The sequence below is a fragment of the Narcine bancroftii genome, chromosome 12, assembly GCF_036971445.1.
Source record: "Narcine bancroftii isolate sNarBan1 chromosome 12, sNarBan1.hap1, whole genome shotgun sequence".
NCBI lineage: Eukaryota > Metazoa > Chordata > Chondrichthyes > Torpediniformes > Narcinidae > Narcine > Narcine bancroftii.
The window spans coordinates 44,157,042-44,180,251 of NC_091480.1; positions in this window are offsets into that span (position 1 = coordinate 44,157,042).

Consider the following 23,210-nt stretch of genomic DNA (forward strand, 5'->3'; position numbering starts at 1 on the left):
AGAGGATGAGAAATTTATGTGGATTCTTCTCTCAATTTAAATCAAGCATATGGAAAAATTATGGTAGGATGTGATTTTAATTGTTGTTTGGATCCATTATTAGATAAATCTTCAAAAACAGTAGTTAGGATTAAAATGGTTAAACAGCTGATCGTGTTAATGAAAGATATGAATTTATTAGATATATGGAGGAGGTTAAATTCTAAAGAGAAAGATTTTTAATTTTATTCATTTCGACATGATTCTTATTCCAGAATAGATTTATTTTTGGTATCGGCACAATTGCAAGGTCATGTATTGAAGGCTGAATATAAGAGTAGGATTTTGTCTGATCATTCTTTATTATTAATAACATGTACTAGTTCAGAGAGAATTGATAATACATATCGATGGAGATTTAATTCTTTGTTGTTGAAAAATGTAGAATTTTATAAGAGATAAAACAGTTCTTTTTGAAAATAAATGTGGATTCAGTTAATAGTAAATTTGTTTTATGGGATGCTTTAAAAGCATATTTGAGGGGACTAATTATTAATTTTACTGCTAAAATTAAGAAACAACATGCAGCTGATGTAACTAAATTAGAGAAGGAGATAGAGATAATAGAAAAAGATTTACAGCAAAATTCAACGGAAGTTACGAAAATACATTTAACTAATATGAAGTTATGATATAATTCATTACAAACATAAATTTGAGAAGTTATTACAGAGAATTAGACAAAAATATTATGAAAGGGGAAAGGGCTCATAAAATATTAGCTTGGCAGTTAAAAATGGAACAAGTTTCTAGAACAATAATGCTGTTAGGGATGAATCAATGATTACATATAATTAATGATGTGTTTAGAAAATTTTATGAAAAATTGTATACTTTTGAAGTAGTGGAGGATGAGGTTAAAATTGATAATTTTTTATCTGATCTGGATTTACCTTTTTTGAGTAGTAAGGATATTAAACATTTGGATGCTTCTTTTACTGCTAAAGAAGTAATAGATGCACTTCAATCCATGCTGAATGGGAAGTCTCCAGGGGATGATGGATTTACTTCTGAATTTTATTTTAAAATTTAGGATTTATTAATTCCATTATTGATGGAAGTATTAAAACAGGCGACGGAGACTCATTCTTTTCTGGATTCTTTTTGTCAAGCAATTATTACAGTTATTCTTAAGAAAGATAGGGATTCATTGAAAGCTGGGTCTTATAGACCAATTTAGTTATTAAATGTTGATTATAAAATTGTAGCGAAGGTTCTAGCTAATAGGTTGGCTAAATATTTACCAGATTTAATTCAATTAGTTATCGAACCTTTGGCTCAGGTGATTAGACAAGATAGTAATATTAAAGGTAGTAAGGTGAAAACTGATGAATGTTAAATTTGTTTGCAGATGATGCTTTGATATTTAACAGTACCTCATAATTTTTGTGGTGTTTACATGACAGATTGGAACAGTATGGTGAGATATCAGTTATAAAATTAAGTGGGAGAAGAGTGAGATTATGGCATTAGCTGAAATGGATTATTCTTGTAGGCATATTGTGAAATTCAAATGGTCAGATCAAATTAAGTATTTAGGTTTTAAGATAGATTGTAATTATAGTCATTTATATGAATTAAATTATTTGTCATTATTGTTTAAAATTAAACATGATTTGAATCGATGGAAAGATTTACCGATTACATTAATAGGAAGAGTTAATTCTATTAAAATGAATATTTTTCCTCAAATTCAGCAAGATTCCTCAAAAAATATTTAATGGTTTAAATGCTTAGGTGAGGAAATTTTTATGGAAGGATAGAATATTAAAGGTACAGGTACACTATCCTTTATCCAGACATCTAAAATCCAGAAAGCTCCAAAATCCGGCAAGTGGGGACCGGCGGTTGGGGGAGGCGGCTGAAGGACCGCGGTCAGAGGAGGCAGCCGGGTGGCAGAGGGACCGCATTTGGGGGAGACTGCTGGGTGACTGGAAGTGGGTGGGGGTGGATAAGGCATCACAGTTCAGGTGGGCTTTCCGAAATCCAGAAAAATCCGAAATTTGGAACACACTATCCCCCGCAAGGGTTCTAGATAAAGGATCGTGTTTGATATAAAGTAAAACCTGTATCTTTATAAAAATTAACTTGGAAATATGAATTAGGTGGTCTGCAACTCTCTAATTTTCAAAATTATTATGATGCTGCACAATTAAAATTTATTAATAGGATGTTTGAAATAGATAATCCTTTGATATGGGCTAATATTGAATTATCTCAATTTGGTGAGAAGAGGATTGATCAGTTTATTTATAGATAGAACCCTAAGTTACTGAGTAGTTATAATTTACCTGCTTGAAACATTTGTGGTATAAAAAAATGAAGTTAAAGGTACTCAAGGTAAGATTTCAGGTAAAACTCCTTTGTATCAAATAAGTTTTTCCTTCACACTTAATAATCAGCTTTTGAAGTTATGGGATCAAAAGAGTATTAAATTATTAAGCAGGATATTTTATTTATTTTCAAAGAATGAAAGATAAATATATATCTTCAAATACTATTTTTTTTCTTATTATCAAATTAAAGCTTTGTTGTTGGATAATTTTGGGCATGCTTTACGGTTACCTAGATAGTCTAAATTTGAAATTTTACTTACTGAGAGTGGTAAGAAGGGATTTATATCTGAGATGTATGTTTTATTACAGAATTGATTGTTGGATTTACATAAATCTAGATTGAAATGGGAGAAAGATTTAGGAATACTTATTTCTCAGGATGATTGGATGAATTTATGTAGGGATGGTATGACTAAAATTGTAAATGTAAGGTATCGATTAGTTCATCATAATTTTATTCATCAATTATATTTAACTCATTAATGACTGATAATTTAGTTTGTATAGATGGCCTAGATTATTATCTAGTTGTATACCTAGGTATCGAATTGCTTGTGTTTGCCATCTAAATGGTGATTATTTCTTAAACTTTGTGAAATCCACATTATTCATTGGCATTGCTTCACTTTTATTTGCGTTGATCTTGTACCCCAATACTTCTCCATATTCCTTCAATTTCTTTTATTGATATTTCTGGTTCTGTTATTTTAACGTCATCTGCAAATAGACTGATTTTATATTCCTTCTCTTTTATTTTTATCCCTCTTATTTTATTTTCTGTTCTTATCATTTCTGCCAGTGGTTCTATAGCTAACGCGAACAATGATGGAGATAGTGGACATCCCTGCCTAGTTGATCTGCTTAATTTAAATCGGTTTGATATATATCCATTTACTGTCACCTTCACCAATGGTCCACTATATAATGCTTTAATCCAATTAATATATTTCTCTGGTAGGTTGAACCTCTGTAGTACTTTGAATAAATAATTACATTCTACTCTGTCAAAGGCTTTCTCTGCGTCTAAGGCAACCGCCACTGTTGGCGTCTTGTTTCCTTGTACTGCATGGATTAAGTTAATGAACTTACAGATATTGTTCGTTGTTCATCTTTTCTTAATAAATCCAGTTTGATCTAGTTTTACTATTTTTGGTACACAGTCAGCCAATCTGTTTGCTAATAGTTTAGCTATTATCTTATAATCTGTGTTAAGTAGAGATATTGGTCTATACGATGCTGGTGTTAGTGGATCTTTCCCCGTCTTTGGTATTACTGTAATTATTGCTGTTTTGCATGAATCTGGCGTGTTCTGTGTTTCTTCAATCTGGTCCATTAATGAAGAAATTACAAGATGACTTAGAACATTGGAAAGACTTACCACTAACACTGATAGGAAGGGTAAATTGTATTAAAATGAATATCTTCCCAAGGATACAATACCTATTTCAATCGTTACCAATTCACCTTACAGAGAAATTCTTCAAGGAGCTAAAGAAAATATTAAGGAAATTCTTAAGGAAAAGGGGGAAACCGAGGATAGCGCTAGATAAATTAACAGAATGGTACAAACAAGGGGCCTTACAGCTACCAAACTTTAAGAATTATTATAGAGCAGCACAATTAAGATACTTACCAGATTTTTATCAAACAAGGGAAAAACCAGATTGGACCAGATTAGAGCTAGATAAAATATACTATATAAGTGGGATGAAAAGCTGGTGCAACATAAGAATTCACCAGTACTGCACCATCTGCTCAACATTTGGAAGAAGATTCACGTAGAAAGGAATAAAACAAATTATCAACTACCAAAACTAATATTGACGCAAAATCAACTAATCCCTTTCACAATATATAACCTTTCCTTTAGAGAATGGGAGAGAAAAGGGATCAAAAGAATAGAAAATTGTTTTTCGGGAAATGAATTATTATCTTTTGAACAAATGAAGGACAAATATGGTATAACTCACGGTTCAATGTTTGCATACCACCAACTGAAAACCTATTTGAAGGACAAATTGGGAAGCAGGCTGAGGTTACCAGAAGGAAGCAATTTTGAATATGTGATTACAGACACAATGATAATTAAAAGATTTATAACAAACATGTACATCAAACTGCAAGAGAAAGAGAACGAGGAAACAAGCTGTAAGCCCAAACAAAAATGGGAACAAGATCTAAACATAAAGATAAAGAATGAAACATGGGAAAAGCTATGCTCCGGAACTATGAGAAATACAATAAACACGAGGTTACGCATAATACAATATAATTGGTTACACAGGCTATACACCACGCCCCAAATGTTAAATAAATGGGACCCAACAGTATCAGACAGATGTTTTCGCTGTAAGAAGGAAACAGGAACAACAGTACATGCAATTTGGGCATGTGAAAAAGTGGAAAAGTTTTGGGAAGATCTAAACGAGGTAATAAATAAAATCACAAAAAGCAACATTCTAAAAAATCCAGTGATCTTTCTTCTAAGTAATATAAGAGGTAAAGAACTTGGACTCGATTTGGATGGAGCACAAAAAAGATTTATTATGATAGCCTTAGCTGTAGCAAAAAAATGTATTATTCAACCTGGAAATTAGAAGATAGCCTGAGAATACAGCAATGGTACATAGAAATGAATAAATGAACTCCATTGGAAAAAATAACATATAATTTAAGAAATAACATCACAGTATTCGAACAAATTTGGGAACCGTACATGGAACACAACAGAGAAGTCCTACCGCAGACCTCCACCGCCTAAAATGACAGAAGGAGAAGAAGACAAAATGAACTGACCCGTATGTAAAAGTAGATAACACAATTTTATTGTTTATTTTCATTGTGTGATGACATTGTTTAATGGATTTAATGTATCATATATGTTGAACGTTGAGTGAGTGGGGAGGGGGGAAGGAGGGAGGGAAGGGAAGGGGGAAAAGGGGAGAAAATGACACTGTGTATATTCAAGAGGGAAATGTTTGTGTGTATTTTGGCTAGTATGGTTCAAAGTGTGAAAAATTAAAAAATTTTTAAAAATTATATTTAACTCCAGCAAAATTAAGGAAATATAATTTTATTTCTTTGGATTTATGTTTTAGATGTCATAAGGATGTAGGTTATTTTTTACACTCTCATGTGAAACAGTAAAACCTTTTTGGAATAGGCAAAGAATTTTTAGAAGCTATTCTGAAAGTGAAATTTTCATTACATCCTTTAGTTATTCTTGTTGCGTAATATTAAGAGGTTGAGTTGAGAATTAAAATTAAATAGATTTCAAATTGCATTTTTGACATTGGCCTTAGCTGTAGCTAGCAAATATCTGGCAATTACTTGGAAAAATTAGACTGATTTGAGTATTCAGAGATGGTATATGGAGTTGAGGTCTTGTATTCATTGGAAAGGATAACATATAATTTTTGTGATAATTATTTTTTGTGATCATTTTTTTATCGTAAGACTTGGAACCCGTATTTGGATTATATGGGATTGAATTTTTGAATCCCCTCACCGCACAGTAGTGGTGTTACTCCAAACCATGGGAATTAACTGATGAATTTTGTTGTTATGGTTGATCACTCTTTCTTTTTTCCCTTCTTTCTTTTCTTTTGGAGTAGGTTAGAGGGGGGTGGATGGGTTAGGGAAGGGTCATAGGGGTTAGTTTTTAAATAACATGAATGTATTTTTGAATTGTTTTTAAGTTTTATTCATTAATTCTATGTTTCAATATATGCATCGTGATTTAATAAATAAAATTTTCAAAAAAAAAAGGGTATCAAGTTTCTCGGAGTGCACTTGGTGGAGAATCTCACCTGGTCCCTTAACCAAGAAAGCCCAGCAGTGCCTCTACTTCCTGCGAAGGCTGAGGAAAATTCATCTCCCACCCTCCATCCTCACTACATTCTATGGAGGATGTATTGAGAGCATCCTGTCCAACTGCATCATCTCCTTGGACCACAAGACCCTGCAGAGGATAGTGAAGTCAGAGGAAAAGATCATTGGGGGCTCTCTTCCTACCATGAAGGACATGTACAACACTTGATGCAAGCGAAAGGCAATAAACATTGAGAAGGACTCCACACACCCCTCACATAAACTGTTCTCCCTTCTGCCATCTGGTAGGATGCACCAAAGCACTTAGGTCCAGATTGGGAAACAGATTTTTTTCCCCCTACACCATCAGACTCCTGAATTCCCAGAACATATGTGAATAATGTACTGCATACATCTTAATATTTTAATATTTCAATGTGTTTAACTTGTATTCTAATTTATATTTGCTGAAGAGCTGCCCATTCAGAGCCAGCTCTTCAGCGCTTGACGTCCTGCTTTGCGGAAACTGCCAAAATGTTTGGCCTGGAAGTCAGCCTGAAGAAAACTGAGGTCCTCCATCAGCCAGCTCCCCACCATGACTACCAGCCCCCCCACATCTCCATCGGGCACACAAAACTCAAAACGGTCAACCAGTTTACCTATCTCGGCTGCACCATTTCATCAGATGCAAGGATCGACAATGAGATAGACAACAGACTCGCCAAGGCAAATAGCGCCTTTGGAAGACTACACAAAAGAGTCTGGAAAAACAACCAACTGAAAAACCTCACAAAGATAAGCGTATACAGAGCCGTTGTCATACCCACACTCCTGTTCGGCTCCGAATCATGGGTCCTCTACCGGCACCACCTACGGCTCCTAGAACGCTTCCACCAGCGTTGTCTCCGCTCCATCCTCAACATCCATTGGAGCGCTCACACCCCTAACGTCGAGGTACTCGAGATGGCAGAGGTCGACAGCATCGAGTCCACGCTGCTGAAGATCCAGCTGCGCTGGATGGGTCACGTCTCCAGAATGGAGGACCATCGCCTTCCCAAGATCGTATTATATGGCGAGCTCTCCACTGGCCACCGTGACAGAGGTGCACCAAAGAAAAGGTACAAGGACTGCCTAAAGAAATCTCTTGGTGCCTGCCACATTGACCACCGCCAGTGGGCTGATAACGCCTCAAACCGTGCATCTTGGCGCCTCACAGTTTGGCGGGCAGCAGCCTCCTTTGAAGAAGACCGCAGAGCCCACCTCACTGACAAAAGGCAAAGGAGGAAAAACCCAACACCCAACCCCAACCAACCAATTTTCCCTTGCAACCGCTGCAATCGTGTCTGCCTGTCCCGCATCGGACTGGTCAGCCACAAACGAGCCTGCAGCTGACGTGGACTTTTTTACCCCCTCCATAAATCTTCGTCCGCGAAGCCAAGCCAAAGACAAAGAATTTATATTTATATAAATATGATCTGTGGTTCTGGAGAAATGCTATCTCGTCTTTACCGTGCGAGCATGGTATGAACAATAAATAAAGGTGACTTGACTAGATGGTCCCACGATTCCTTCAGTATTATGTGGCTTTCTCCCATTTGCATTTACCCAGTTCCTCTCATTTCCCCATTTTTACATAGAATATCTGAGAAGCCACGCTTCAGAATAAATAACTGCAGCAGCATTAAGTGTCCTGCCATTTATTATGTTATGAAAGTGTTACGAATACAGTAAATAATTTTCTTCATCAATTATATTATACTCCACATAAGTTAAATTGACTTATACCTAATTATTCAAATAAGTGTTTTTGATGTGCAAAAGAAATAGGGACATTTTTGTATTCAGTGTGGTCTTGTGAAAAAGTGGAAATGATTTGAAATGAACTGAGTTTATTATTAGGGCAAATTATGAAGATAAAGATATCAAAGGATCCAAGAATATTTTTATTTGGAAATATTTATGAAAAGGATACAAAATTGTAATTGGACAAATACCAAGAAAAAAATTTAAGTGTTGCAATAGCAACTGCAAAGAAATGTCTAGCGATATCATGGAAAGATGATGGAGAAGTGTTATTAAGTAGATGGTATAATGAGATGAGAATATCTTTGGGAAAAATTACATATCGTTTAGGAATCGAGTTGAAAATTTTTATAGTATTTGGAAACCATATATGTATTTTATGGATAATTTTCCATCCACCTATCTTATCCACTTCTCTTAATTAGAATTTTTAATAACAATTAATGATTGTATATGCTAATATTATTTTCTTTCTTTTTCTTACTTTTGGGTGGGAGGGGGCGATGGGAGAAAAATATAAAAGTTTTTTTGTATCATTGGCTATGGATATTTGATTAATATTTTATTCTTTTTTCCTGTAAATGATGCAAACAATTCAATTTTTTTTAAAAGTGTCCTGCCATTTTTATTTTCTTTCTCATGGATATTCATTTGAATGTGGATCTCTGTATTTTGGTGGAGTTTGTCCAGGTTGCTTATCAAATCATGAGGTCAGCATGTATGTGTCCAGATTTGGGTATTATTCTTATCTTGAAGAAGGACAGATGGCTTACTCTTATTTCCTCATCTTCTCCATGAAGCCCACTGTTATTACATTATACATATAGTGACCAAGTCTTCTAATTGTGCATTGTAAGCAATATAAGAAGTGGTTACCATTCAGAGTACTCCAGCAGCAACCTACAAATCAAAAGAGAATCTACTATGAATCTACAGACTCCCACAAATACCTCATTCACTCCATCTCCTAGCCTTTCTCCTGTAAGGACTCTCAACAACTCTTTCCATTCCTCCCACTTTCTACAAATCAAAGATATAGTTATAGGTGCCCCCAAGGGCTTAGTTGTTCCTCACTTTTTTGTTTGCTATGTGGTTCTCAACCCACAAAAACACCCATCCACATCTCTTCAGCTTTCACCACACTCCTACCCCAGTCTCTGCATCACCCATCACCAATCCACCAGTTCCAATGGGATCCCAGCTCCCCCCAGACATATCTTCCCCTCTCCCCTTCTTTCTGCTTTCCACAGGGATCACTGTTATCGTGGCTTCTTGGTCTGCTCATCCCTTTCCACTCCCACCTTCCCCAGCCACTTCTCTGTGCCACTGTAGTAGGTGTTCCTTCACTTCCTTCCTCACCCCTGTCCAAGGGCCTAAACAGTGCTTGCAGGTGAAGGAGAGATACACATGCACCTCCTCCAACTTATCCATTGCATTTGGTGCTTGCATTGAGGTCTCTACAACATTGGCAAGACCAACCGTAGTTCAGGCAACCAGTTTGTAAAGCTCCTGAGCTCTGTATGTAGCACCCATCTTCTAGTTGCATGTCTCTTCAGCTCCTCTCCCCATTCCCACACCAACCTTTTCCACTACGAAATTAAAACCAGAGCAATAGCAAATCATAATCTTCTTGGGATGAGTATTCATCTTTCCAAATGCCTCATCATCCTTTCCCAGTCCTATCAGTCCACCCAGTTACTTTCTCTCTTTATTCACCTACTCCATCACACCCCTCCCCCCCCCCACATTCCTTATTACCTGGAACTTCAACCACAGTGTACAGAATTTTGTGATTTACTTCCTTGTTACCTGGAATCACCACCCTGTCCCATCTAATTCCATCTGCACATCACCCACAGACCTTTCAACCTAGGTTTCACCTTCCTTGGTTCACTTTTCTCAATCCTTCCCCAATCTGGTTCCATCTGCCCATCATTCCACCTCTCACCTCCCTGTCTCTGCCTCTACCTCTACCTTCCTCACCCACCAGACTCTTGTCTCAATCTTCCCTCAATACACTGGCTATTTCCCTTCTCAAACCTGATGCAGGGTCTTGACCCGAAGCATCGATCATCCCTTGGATTTGACAGATGCTGCTCAACCCACTGAGTTCCTCCAACAGTTTGTTTATTGCTCCAGATTCCAGCATCTGAAGTCTTTTGTGTCTCCCACACAAAGAAACTCCACCACCTGCAGGTTACCCTTCAAACTGCACACCTTCCTGATTTTGGAAATAAGTTCCCAGTCCTTAATCATGTCTAGGTTTAAATGCTGGAATTCCCTCATTGCAGAGATACCTTCTCCAGAAGGATAGCAGAGATTCAAGATGGTGGCACCTTCTCATGAAGGATTGGAGGAAAGACCAGTGGTCTACAGATAGTAAAATATTGAGAATATTCTTTCTCTTTCTTTGTTTAATAAAGCTGTGGTGATACATTTATATAAACAAAACCTTTGTTGCTCTGCTCAGAACCCCAAGGCATTCAACTCAGAATTTGCTTCCATCATTTAGTGGGGGAAAAAAATCAACTCAAGTTAACAAAAACTATATGTAAGCATAAACTCTGATTGTTTCAAATTATTTGGCAATTCTTGTAAGATGTGTACAGTTTTTTTTTACTACCAATAAGTGGTAAATCTCAGGATTGGATGTGATTTCATGTATGTTCCCTGACAAGAAATCTGAAATCTGAGGTTTTCCTGAGCTGAGGTTGGTTTCTGTACAATGAGAAATAGCTGTGTAAAATGAAATGGCGAATCTGCCAGTAGGTAAAACCACAGCAGAGCACAGAGAGAGAGAGAGAGAGAGGGATGCTCAACAAACCATTTAATGTGTTAGAGTCCATTTATAGCCGAAGGATCAAAGATGCTCATTTCTAAAGCAATTCCTGCAGGTTAGGACCAGCATAATATCATAAAATAAATAGCATATAAAAAAGCAAAAATTAGCACCAATCTTTGCAACTGTAAAAAATATAGTAACCACAAACAACAACATTTCAAGAATTTTGGAAGTGGATATGAAAATAAATATATCAAAGTTAAGTTTTTTTAACAATGCTGGTCAAAGCAAAGGTAGAGCCCTTAAAATACTGATGGTGAAAATAAGGTATTGGCAGAATGATTACATTTTGCCAGAGTTTCCATTGAAGATTATTGAAGTGAATTGAATTGGTTATTGTCACAGGTACATTTTTTTGTTTTGTGTATTATCCAAGCAAGTCAATCTATCCTTGAGTACAACAGGATGAAATGAAAGTCCAGAGTATCATGCTACAGAGAAAAAGCTCAGTTAAAACTGTACAAGGGCAGCATCATTTTACAAATGAGAAGTCCATTCAATAGTCTGATATCAGTGAGGGAGAAATTATCTTTGTAACTGGTGGTAAAACACTAGTAAGGATACACTGCGAGACCTGCTGAGTTCCTCCAGTATCACACAAGATCACGATACATTGAGGCTGCTCAGCAATTCTAATCATGAGCTGAACCATCCTCCCACTCAGCCTCACTCTCCAGCTTTTTCTCTGTAACCCTTGATGCCCTGATTAATCAAATATCTGTCAAACTCTGCCTTAAATACATAACGACCTCGCTTCAAAAGCTGCTTAAGGCAACGAGTTCAAAAGAATCACAACCCTCTGACTGAATAAATTTTTCCATGTCTCTGTTTGAAATTGATGCCCTTTTATCTCAAAGTTATGCTCTCTTGTCCCAGAATCCCCTACCATGGGAAACATCCTTGCCACATCTACTGTGTCCAGGCCTTTTAGCATTTGAAATGCCTCTATGAAGTCCACCCTCATCCCTGTGCTCCAGCAAGTGCAGTCCAAGAGCTGACAATCATTCCACATATGCTAACCTTTACATTCCTGGTATCTTTCTTGTAAATCTTCTCTGAACCCTCTCCAACACCAGCATGACTTTTCTCAAATAAGGCACCCAAAACTGTACACAGAACTCCAAGTGATGTCGCACCAGTCCTTTATCGAGTCTCAACATTACATCCCTACAAGCTATTCCTCTAGAAATGAATGCCAACATTGCATTCACCTTCTTCACCACAGACTTAACCTGGAGGTTAACCTTTGGGTGTTTTTGTGTTTTTATTACAATCACAGCTTCTAGACTTTTGTGTGTCACTCCATTTGTAACTGGAGGCATGTGTTTTCTGCCTGAAAAGAGAAGGGAAAAGAGAGTGTGACCAGGGTAGGGTGGGTCTTTTAATGTCGGCTGCTTTCCTAAGGCAGCCAGAACTATACACGGAGTTGATGAAGGGGAGGTTGAATTGTTTGATGACCTGAGTTGTGTTCACAAGTCTCTGCAATCTTTTGCATTGTTGAGCAGAGCAATTCCTGTCGCAAGCTCTGATACAACTAGTCAGGATACTTTCTAGAATGTATCCATAAAAATTTGTAAGGGACTCTGGGGACATGCCAAATTTCTTAAGAAATAAGCGCATTCTTTGTCATAGCATCAGCGTGACCGTTCGTGATACTTATGCCTAAAATATTAATTATCTCAGCCATCTCAACTCAGCACTGTTGATGCAGACCAGGGTGAGTGCTTCACCCCACTTCCTGAAGGCAATGACCAACTCTTTCATTTGATTGATATTGAGAGAGAGATTGTTGCCACTCATTTCTACCTCCTTCCTTGACATTGTCCCATTCTTGTTTCAGATCAGACCTCAAAACCTGGTGTCAACTGCAAACTTGTAGATGGAGTTAGAGCAGTAAATAAGGAGTCTAGTAAGGTGATGAGGATGTAGCCTTGCAGAGCACAGATGTTAAAGATTTCTCTGGAGAAGGTGTTGTCACCAACCCTCACTGCCCATGATCTATAGGTCAGGAAGAAGAAGATGTAGAATCAGAGGGGGATTGCTGAGACCAGATCCAGGAATTTGAAGGTGAGTCTCTTTGGGACAATGGTGTTGAATGTGGAGCTACAATCAATAAATAGGATTCTAACATAGGTGTCCTTGTTATCCGGTTGTTCCAGGGACGAAGTCAGGGCCCGGAGGATGGGTCGATGTTGCCTGGGAGGGTTGCATTAATGAGGGGCATGACCAAAACACTTCATAATGCTGGGGATGTCAGGAAACCTTGTTCCTTCCCAAGAACACTAATGATTAAATCTGTAGTAGGAACTCATCAAAATCATCAAAACAACATAATAGATACAAGGAAAATATTGGCCTTGAAGACTGGCAAATCTCCAACACCTCTTGTTTTCTTTCACTGTGATGTAGGCAGAATACTGCAAGTGTCCTGTTTATAATTTTCCACTTTCTCCATTCAGAAGTCTTCCTTTGGATTAGAAAACTACATACATCACTGTTATTATTTTTAAAAAGGATGAGATTGGAAACCAGTCAGCCTAACATCTGTTCTCAGGAAATTGCTGGAATATGCAATTAAGCCAAAGTGACAGAACATCTTGAAAATATTCATTTGATCAGAGAAAGCCACATGGATCTGTGACAAGGGGAGGCCATCCCCAAGAAGCTGGGTGAAATTTTTGCAGAGAAGACTAAAGTGTTATGTCCATAGATGATGTATATGATGTTGAAAAGTCATTTATAGAAATTGTTTATGACAAACTCTTTTCTGGAATTGAAACTCATGGGATTGAAGTCAATATATACACTTGGCTAGTAAAATGACTGACCCACCAGAAACAGAGAATAGATGATGGTCAGGTGCCCCAACTAAAAGACTAAATAAGAAAATTCTCGAGTAAAGCTTATTGGCAACAGTATGATGGGAGTGCAAATAAGTGTAAAACTGTGGCAAATGCATTGTGAAGCAGGGAAATGTTCTACTTAAGACAAATAAATTGAGTGTTTTCGAAAGTCAGGATTGAAAAACCGAGCACCTTGTTGGGGGAGGGTGGGTTGGCAGTGCATGTAAACTAATAGAAAGTTCAAATGGTGCAATATACAGGGCCCTCCATAATGTTTGAGGCAAAGACATTTTTTCCTTTATTTTCCCTTATGCTCCACAGTTTTCAATTTATAATCAAATAATTCACATCTGATTAAAGAGCACATCCCAGATTTTATTAAAGAGTGTGATGCCTTCTGTAGGTAGTCCAATTCTGAATTAGGGGGAGCAGTGAAAAATGATTTTAAATAGGAAGGTGATTTAGTATGAGTGGTGATGGGAGATAACAAAATACTGCAGGGAGTGATTTGCCAATCCCCTAACAGTAACAACACTGTTGGAGGGAGAGCTGCTCAAGCAAAGAAAAGAACTAGTAAGCAAAAGTAACACTAGAATCAAGGGAGACTTTAATCTTCATACAAAATTGGCAAATCAACTTAGCAAAGTTAGGATGCGTTCATAAAATCCATTTGGGACAACTCTCTGGAGCAATATGGCTTTGTGCCAACTAAGGAACAGATGATCTTAGAACTTACTTTATACAATGATACAGAACTAATCAGCATTCTCCAAACAACTGAATCTTCCAGAAAACACAGCTCACAAATGGCAAATACTTGCTTCAAGCTGAAACCCTTTATTACGACTCAATCAAGAGTTTTGGGCTGGGATGTCAACCATTCATTTTCTCCCACTGATGCTGCCCGACCCATTGAGTTCCTCTAGAGATTGTGTTTAACTTCAGATTTCAGCATCTGCAGTCTCCTGTGTGTCTCTGATAAAAATATGTACTGCATATTTCGATGTATAAGTTGACCTTCAGGTAAGTCAGGTCCCCATTTTCAGCCTCATTTTCATGGTTTTATCATATATTGGGCATATAAGTTGATCCCCCAAATTTCTGGAAGGAACGTGCTGGAGACTGGATTCTGGGCCTCCCAGCAACAACCCAAACTTTGTTACAACACCCCAATCACCAAGTAACAAATCTGTAAATTAAGCAATCAAGTAAAAAAAAACAGTTTAAAAAAAGCCTTTGCTACTGGCCGGGAAGATGCCAAATGGTGCTGGGTCCAAGTCTTCAGCATTGGCTGCAGCCAGAGTCGGTGACGGTAACTCCATTGTCAAAAGCGGGTACAGTGCCATCCACATCAAAGAAGTCACCTTGCTGCCCAAAAGTACTCGGTGCAGGAATAATGGCTAAGTATCAGCTCCCAGACAGGAGCGAGGACCTCAGCCTCAGGAGTGGCGACCTCGGGCTCTACAATTGTAAAATGTCTAGGTGGGTTAAGGCGGTGCCTGGAGGTGGGGAGGTGTCAGGGAACAGTGGCATCAGTGGTGGGGAGGTGCTTTCATGGTCTTATATGCTGAAATTACATCAAAAGCTTTTTTTGAGTTGAATTTAAGGTCTAATTTTTTGTACCTGGCATATAAGTTGACCCCTGATTTTTTAAGGTTTCAAGATTCGACTTGTATTCCAAAATATACAGTATTTTCATTTCAGGAGAAGCACAAAGTTATAATTTAATATAAGGTAGAGGGTCAATTTCATCCTTGAGTAAGTTCATCAGTGTTTTCATGCTTGTATACATTTGACTACAAACATTATCCTTAGAAAGATCAACCCAAGTGGCCTCTGTCAATGACCAAAACTGTGATATAAGCCATCAACTGCCCCTGCTGTCATGGAGTATAACTTTAACTATATATACTTTCAATTATGTCAACAATATAAATTAAAAGCATGATGACATCTGCTTACATCTTTCCACAAGGTGATCCAACATTATTTAACAAAACCTTTCCAGTCCATAGGTTTCCTCTCTGGTTGAGCACCTGCCCTTCACAAAGCAGGACAGGTCTCTTGCTTGCCACTGTCTGACATGCAGTGTAACATAGATAGAATGTCCTTATGTTCTCTCATCAGCACCTGACCCTATAATCCTTTGTCATCCTCTGTCACTGACCTCTGAGAGCACCTACAACATTTCCATAGTGTTTCATGACCTTGAAAATAATAGTAAAAGTTTATATTCTCAAGGTCAAAGCTCATCTTGAATACAAGGGGAAACAATTTAAAACATTGGCTTTGTTCCATGGGAAAGGGAAATCAAAGGTTGGGGATCTATGCAAATGAATAAGTGCTGCCAATACTTTTTTACTGAGGGAAACATGAAAGTCTGCAGACACTGATTGTAGTAAAAACAAGTATCTTTGTCTCCTATGGATGCTGAAAGACCAGCTTAGATCTTCCAATATTTCAGTATGTTTTTCCATACTTTATCATTCATCTCTCATTCTGCAGTGATATCCACTCTTTACCGTTGTGGTGTGTAAAAGGTTGGTGATTAGGTCAGTTTGGGCTCCAACATTCCTTTCACTCAAGTGACAGGTGTCTCGAATGCTGTTGTTAATTTTCCCTGCTTTGACAATTCTTGCTTCTTATAAGACAAAGTTACACAGGATGTAAACAGGTTGTTGACCCAACTCATCCATGCTTCCTGAGCAAGTTCCATTTGGCCCTTATCCTTCTCAACCTTTCCTGTCCATGAACCTGTCCAAATGTCTTTTAATGCTGCAATTGTACCTTCCTCTGCCACTTCCATGTACCCATCACCCTCTCTCTCTCAAAAAACTTGCCTCAGATCCCCTTTAAATGTTTTCCCCTCTCATCTTCAGCCTGTGACCTCTACTTTTAGGTTCCCTGACCCTCAGAAAAAAGACAGTGACAATCCATTACTAGCTTTGGAGGTGGTGCAGAGGAGGTTCACCAGTCTGATTCCAGAGAGGAGTCTATGAGGAGAGATTGAGTTGCAGAAATTTAGAAGAATAAGAGAGGACCGTTATAGAAAAGTATAAAATTATCAAAGGCATAGATAAGATAGATGTAGGTAAGATATTTCCATTGATAGGGGAAAAACTAGAACTAGGGGACATAGCCTCAATTCAGGGTAATAAATTTAGGACAGAGATGAGGAGGCTTTTCCCAGAAGGTAGTGAATCAAAGGAGGTGACCTCAGTAAATATATTTAAGACAAAGTTGGATAGTTTTTAGGGGAAATTAAAGGATATAGGAAAAAGGCAGGTAGGTAGAGATGAGCCTATCATCAGATCAGCCATGATCTCATTGAATGGCAGATCGGGCTCAACGGGCCGGATGGCCGACTCCAGCTCGACTGGCCAGATGGCTGACTCTTGCTCCTAGTTCTTATGTTCTTATTAATATCCATGGCCTTAATGATTTTATAAAGCCCTAAAGCTCACCCTTCAGCCTCTTTGCCCCAGCTGATCCTCTGAAGGAACATCACATTTTATATGGGAATGTCAAACAGGAGGATCTGATGCTTGTTGATCCCAGTGGTGTGAGTCAACATTTGAAATTCTTTGGAGATGTTCCAACAGAATCTTTGAATACCTTTTTTTTCCAGTTGCCCTCAGTCAGTTCTCCATTTGCTGCACTTTAAACACGATGGCTGAATTTCTTTTATCAGCAGAGAGTACTTTTTCTCTGCAGCCATCACTATTCTGAACAGGTAGCTTGTCACAAACACCCTCTATTGGAAGATACAACACAACACCAGTTCCATGGGATGATTCATTGCAAGTTAGAGTTTACTCTGCCACACTTGCAAACTGCACTGATACTTTGGAATGTTTTCTATTCTAGGAATAAGACACTGTTCCAGGGAGGAGACTCTAATAACAGTGATCTTATAATCTCTGCAAATCCCAATACATCCATTCAGCTTTCACCCAGGAATAATGTGTATTACCCACTCAGAGTAAACAGGGTCAACTATTCTCTCTTTCAGGAGCCTGTCAGTTTTTGGTTCAGTTGCACAAAGTACTGGGTTCAATAAATGTGGTTTGTAATCCATGTGATATTTAGTTGGGTGTCCTACAATATGCCCAGCCCTCCTTTAAGAACTTCTTCATATCTCCCTAGCATCTCCTGTATTGATCCAGTGGTCCCCCGACTAACTCAACCAATGTTCCTTCAAACCAGGGGATTTGCTTGCAGTCAGTCTCTTCCTAACAGGTTTGCACCAGAGCCTACACTGATCACTAATATGGATTTCCCTCTATCACTATCAATGGCCCTCACACGCATATCCTCCCTTAGCTGCACATCTGCCCTGGCCCTCTCTGCCCCCATACACAACAAGAACAGGATTCCCCTTGTCCTCACCTACCACCCTACCAGCCTCCACGTCCAACATATCCACCACCTGGGAATGTGGATTGTGAGGGTAATGTGGCCTCTCTATCAGGAATGTGGACGTGCAGGGGGGCGGGGGGGGGGGGGTGGTGGAGGAAATGAATATTTAAAAAAAAGGAATGTGGACATGGAGGCTGGTGGCAGAGACTCATGTGACCTCTCTGGCTGCATCCTAGTTGGAAGTCATCTCAACTGCCTGTCAAGGGTTACATCTGCCCACAGGTGAGGCTGACACACAATTGATCTTTTTAGGTCACTTGGACAAGTCTTGCATTGAAAAGGCCAAGCACAGGCAGTCTCTGCCCTCTCCCTCTCTCTGTTTGCTGCTATTGCATAGACCATCACTGAACTCCAGGCTGCAGGCCATGGGCAGCTCCGGAGGGCCGAATGCAATTGGCTCTGGACTGACAATAACCACATCAGCAGTGCGAGTATAAGACAGCTTTAATAAACTAATATGTACACTAAGAGGTCTTGTACCTCTGCAAGACGAACCTGGAAGGCTAGACTGTAGCTCTGGACTGCTTTATATACAAGGTCACCAGGATGACCCCTGGTGACCTAGTGGTGTAATTACATATCACCACAGGCCCATCCAGGATCCCAAGCTGTCGTCAATTCTGGAGACCAAGTTAATTCGATATACTTATAAGTTGTTATTAATTTAATGTTTGTTAGTGTGCTGTGCCTGCTAGAGCGAGAGAGAGTTGATGGTACTGTTTATTTAACCATCGCGTTCCCAATTGGGAGTTAAGAATGTTTAGCAGTGATTTATTTGCACCCAATGTGTCGTTATTTGTGTGTTTGTTAGTTGTGACCATTGTTAAACTCCAGGCTGTGAGCCATGAGCAGCTCCGGAGGGCCAAATGTCCCAGATCCTGAGCAGCGGTGACAATGGAGATCAGGTTCATTTGTTACATGGTAAACCATGCCTGTGGATGGAGGGTGATGAAGATGTTAAACCTCATTTCTTGGTATACCCATGCCTATGGGTGGTGAGCGCTGAGAAAGTTAAACCCTTGTTTCTGTGTATACCATGCCTGTGGGTAGTGGGTGCTGAAGTTGAACCCTTGTTTCTTGGTGTGCAATGTACTGTGTACATTAGTCTGTGTGAGTGTGTGCCTTTTTGTGAATTCCACTGCGTGTAAATAAAGACCACTGTTTATTAATAACGTGTCCAGCCTTGATTCTATTTAAATTCATCAAACCTACTCTCAGACACAACATAATGTGATCCAAAACTAGAAACATATTTTCCTCTCCTCCCCTCACCACCTTCCGCAGGGATTGCTCATTCTGTGACTCCCTTGTCTACTTTTCCCTCCCCACCAATCATCCTTTCGGCACCTAGCTCTGTGACTGTAGGAGATGCCCCATTTGTGCCCACACGTCCTCCCTCACCACCATTCGGGGCCCCAAATAGTCCTTCCAAGAAAAGCAATATTTCAATACTGCATCCAGTGCTCCTGTTGTGGTCCCCTCTACATCAGAGAGACTGAGCGCAGACTGCGAGATCGCTTTGTTGATCACCTTGGCTCTGTCCACCGCAATAGGGTGGATCTCCCAGTGTCCACCCATTTCAATTTCCCATCCCATTTCCTTGCTAACATGATCTCATGCACTGCCAGACGGAGACCACCCGCAAATTGGAGGAACCACACTTCATCTTCTGCTTGTGCACCTTCCAACCAATGGCATTAACATCAATATCTCCAGTTTCCATAACCACCCCCTCCCTCTTTTCCCAGCTCTGACTCTCTCTCTATCCTCCCTTTTCCCTTTCTCCTTTCACAGAGCCAAAATCAATTCTCTCCTCTCCACTAATCATATCCAATTAACACCTGTTGTTGGTCTGGACTCCTCGTCCAGCTATGCCGTCCTTTTCTTTGCTTATTCCTTAAAGAAGGGCTCAGGTCCAAGATGTCGGTAATGTATCTTTAGCTCCTATGGATACTGCAAGATCAGATGAGTTCCTCCAGCATTTCTGTGTGTGTTTTACTAAAATCTCAGCATCTGCAGACTTCCGTGTTTCACACACTGATGTTTTAATCTGTCTGCTCTCTCACTGGCCCACTGCAGCCTCAGCTTTGTCCATGCATTTGCCTGCACAAGTTTGCAGGTATCACGGTGCCTGTATCATATTTGATGGCTTCCCAGCTACACATTCAGACCAGTTCATCAATGTAACCCAGGATCAAGCACTCTCGTTCATGTTCACAACAACAATCTACACTTGTTAATTCTCCATGTGAAAATACCACCTCTGTAACAACCATTACTTGCTTCTTTCGTGTGGTGAGAACAGAGGAAGCTGGAAATTTTACGTGTCTTTCTTTGAGTTCTTACTGCCATGTTGTTTGCTCACCTTTACTTTCTGATTTTTGTCATCAGCTCTGGTAATGCAGCCCTTTAAATCGACAGATGATACTTTCCTTGCTTGAACTAGTGGTTCAAAGCCATTGGTTCCCCCCTCCCCCCATTCAAGCCACGCACGTACTGTTACGTGGTACATTAGGGCTCTCTCGTTAGTCTTGAATGGTTTCACTTGCTGCTTCCTCTGTTTGGACAATGTTCAGTAAGCCCCCACTTCTGAAAGCAACCATCTCTAAATTTGGATCAACATTCATCCCCCTCACTAACCTCTGAGAGAGTTTGTTGCCATAATTTCAGTATGCCGTTAACTTCCTCAGAGCAGCTATTGTTATGGGTCGAGGACCCCAAAACCCAGCAGCAATAGAAATTCACCAAGACAAATGTTTACTTAAACAAAAGTTAATTTTTATTATCTTTAAACATGAAAACAAGATCAAACTTTAACTTATTACTATTAACTTACTTAACCTAACTTAACCCTTCTATTCTAAGCGCATGTGTATGTAATGTGTGTGTAAGTTCAGAAAAAATCTTTTAATCACAGTCCATTCTCACTCCTCCAAGTTCACTGGTTGTAGGCAATTCTTATACTGCGCACAGAATTTAATATTTATGAATTTCACCAGGCTTTGGTGCTTGAAAGATAAATGGTTACAGCTCAGGAAGGTTCTTGTCGGTTTTCAGAGGGATATTTGTTGCTCGTTGGACACCCACAACTGATTCCTTCTGATCAGCCACTTCAGTGTCTTGCCAAAAAAAATTGCCCCATCAGGGTTTTCAAATGATAACCTCTTTCTTTCAGGTCACCACAGAGTTCCTTTTTGTTTCCCTTATTTCAAGTGAAACATTATTGATCAGGCTGAACCAAGAACTCACAACCTGTCTTCAAAATCATTTTTTTCCACAAGCTTGCCAGCTTGTCATGTTCTAGTTCCAGCTGTTGCCTGCTGAACTGTACAACTGAATTTTTTTCTCTCTCTCTCTCAATCAAAGAAAACCACATGACTCACTTAGAACAAAATTGGACCCCTTGTAGATAATGAGGGTAGGCTGAGTGAGAAGTCAGAAGAAATTAGGGAAATTTTGAATGATTTCTTTGCCTCGGTATTCACTAGGGAAAAAAATATTGAACCAGTTAAAGTAAAGAAAAATAGTGGGGAGGTCATGAAGCATATAAGGATAACCGAGGAGGTAGTGATGGCTGTGTTGAAAAAGGTGGATAAATCTCCGGGACCGGACAAAATATTCGCAAGGACACTCAGGGAGGCTAGTGGACAGATAGTGGGGCCATTAACAGAGATATTTAGGATGTCACTGGCCACGGGGGTAGTGCCAAAGGATTGGAGGGTGGCGCATGTGGTTCCACTGTTTAAGAAAGGGTCTAAATGTAAACCTGGGAATTATAGGCCCGTGAGTCTGACGTCTGTGGTGGGCAAGTTGATGGAAAGTGTTCTGAGGGATGGTATTTACAAATACTTGGAGGTACAGGGATTGATAGGGAGTAATCAACATGGTTTTGTCAGGGGTAGATCATGCTTGACAAACCTGATTGAGTTTTTTGAGAGGGTTTCAAAAAAGGTTGATGAAGGAAAAGCTGTGGATGTTGTCTATTTAGACTTTAGTAAAGCTTTTGACAAAGTTCCCCACAGGAGGTTAGGAAAAAAGGTGGAGGCATTAGGTATAAATGAGGAGGTAGTGAAATGGATTCAGCAATGGTTGGATGGGAGGTGTCAGAGAGTAGTGGTAGAAAATTTGGAGGCCGGTGACTAGTGGAGTTCCTCAGAGATCGGTCCTGGGTCCACTATTGTTTGTTATATATATTAACGATCTGGAAGTAGGGGTGGAGAATTGGATAAGCAAGTTTGCGGATGATACAAAGATTGGTGGTATTGTGGACAGTGAGGAAGATTACCGTAGATTAAAAGGTGATTTAGGAAGGCTGGAGGTGTGGGCTGAGAAATGGCTGATGGAATTTAATACAGATAAGTGTAAGGTGTTACATTTTGGAAAGGCAAATCTGAATAGGTCAAATGCATTAAATGGTAGGCTACTGAGATGTGCAGAGCAAGAAAGGGATTTAGGAGTTGTGGTAAATAGTACCCTCAAGGCTGATACTCAGGTAGATGGTGTGGTGAAGAAGGCATTTGGAATGTTGGCCTTCATAAATCGGAATATTGAATTCAAGAGTAGGGAGGTTATGATGAAATTGTACAAGGCATTGGTGAGGCCAAATTTGGAGTACTGTGTCCAGTTTTGGTCACCAAATTATAGGAAAGATATAAACAAAATAGAGAGAGTGCAGAGAAGGTTCACGAGAATGTTGACAGGATTTCAAGGTTTGAGTTACAGGGAAAGGTTGTGCAAACTGGGGCTTTTTTCTCTGGAGTGTAGAAGATTGAGAGGGGACTTGATAGAGGTGTTTAAGATTTTAAAAGGGACAGACAGAGTAAATGTGGATGGGCTTTTTCAATTAATAGTGGGGGAGATTCAAACTAGTGGGCATGGTTTAAGATTGAAGGGGGAAAATTATAAGGGGAACAGGAGGGGAAATTTCTTTACGCAAAGGGTGTTGGGGATGTGGAATGAGCTTCCGACAGACGTGGTCGAGGCGGGATCATTGGTTACATTTAGGAAAGACTGGATAGTTACATGGATAGGAGAGGACTGGAGGGGTATGGACCGGGTGCTGGTCAGTGGGACTAGGAGGGTGGGGATTTGTTACGGCATGGACTAGTAGGGCCGAAC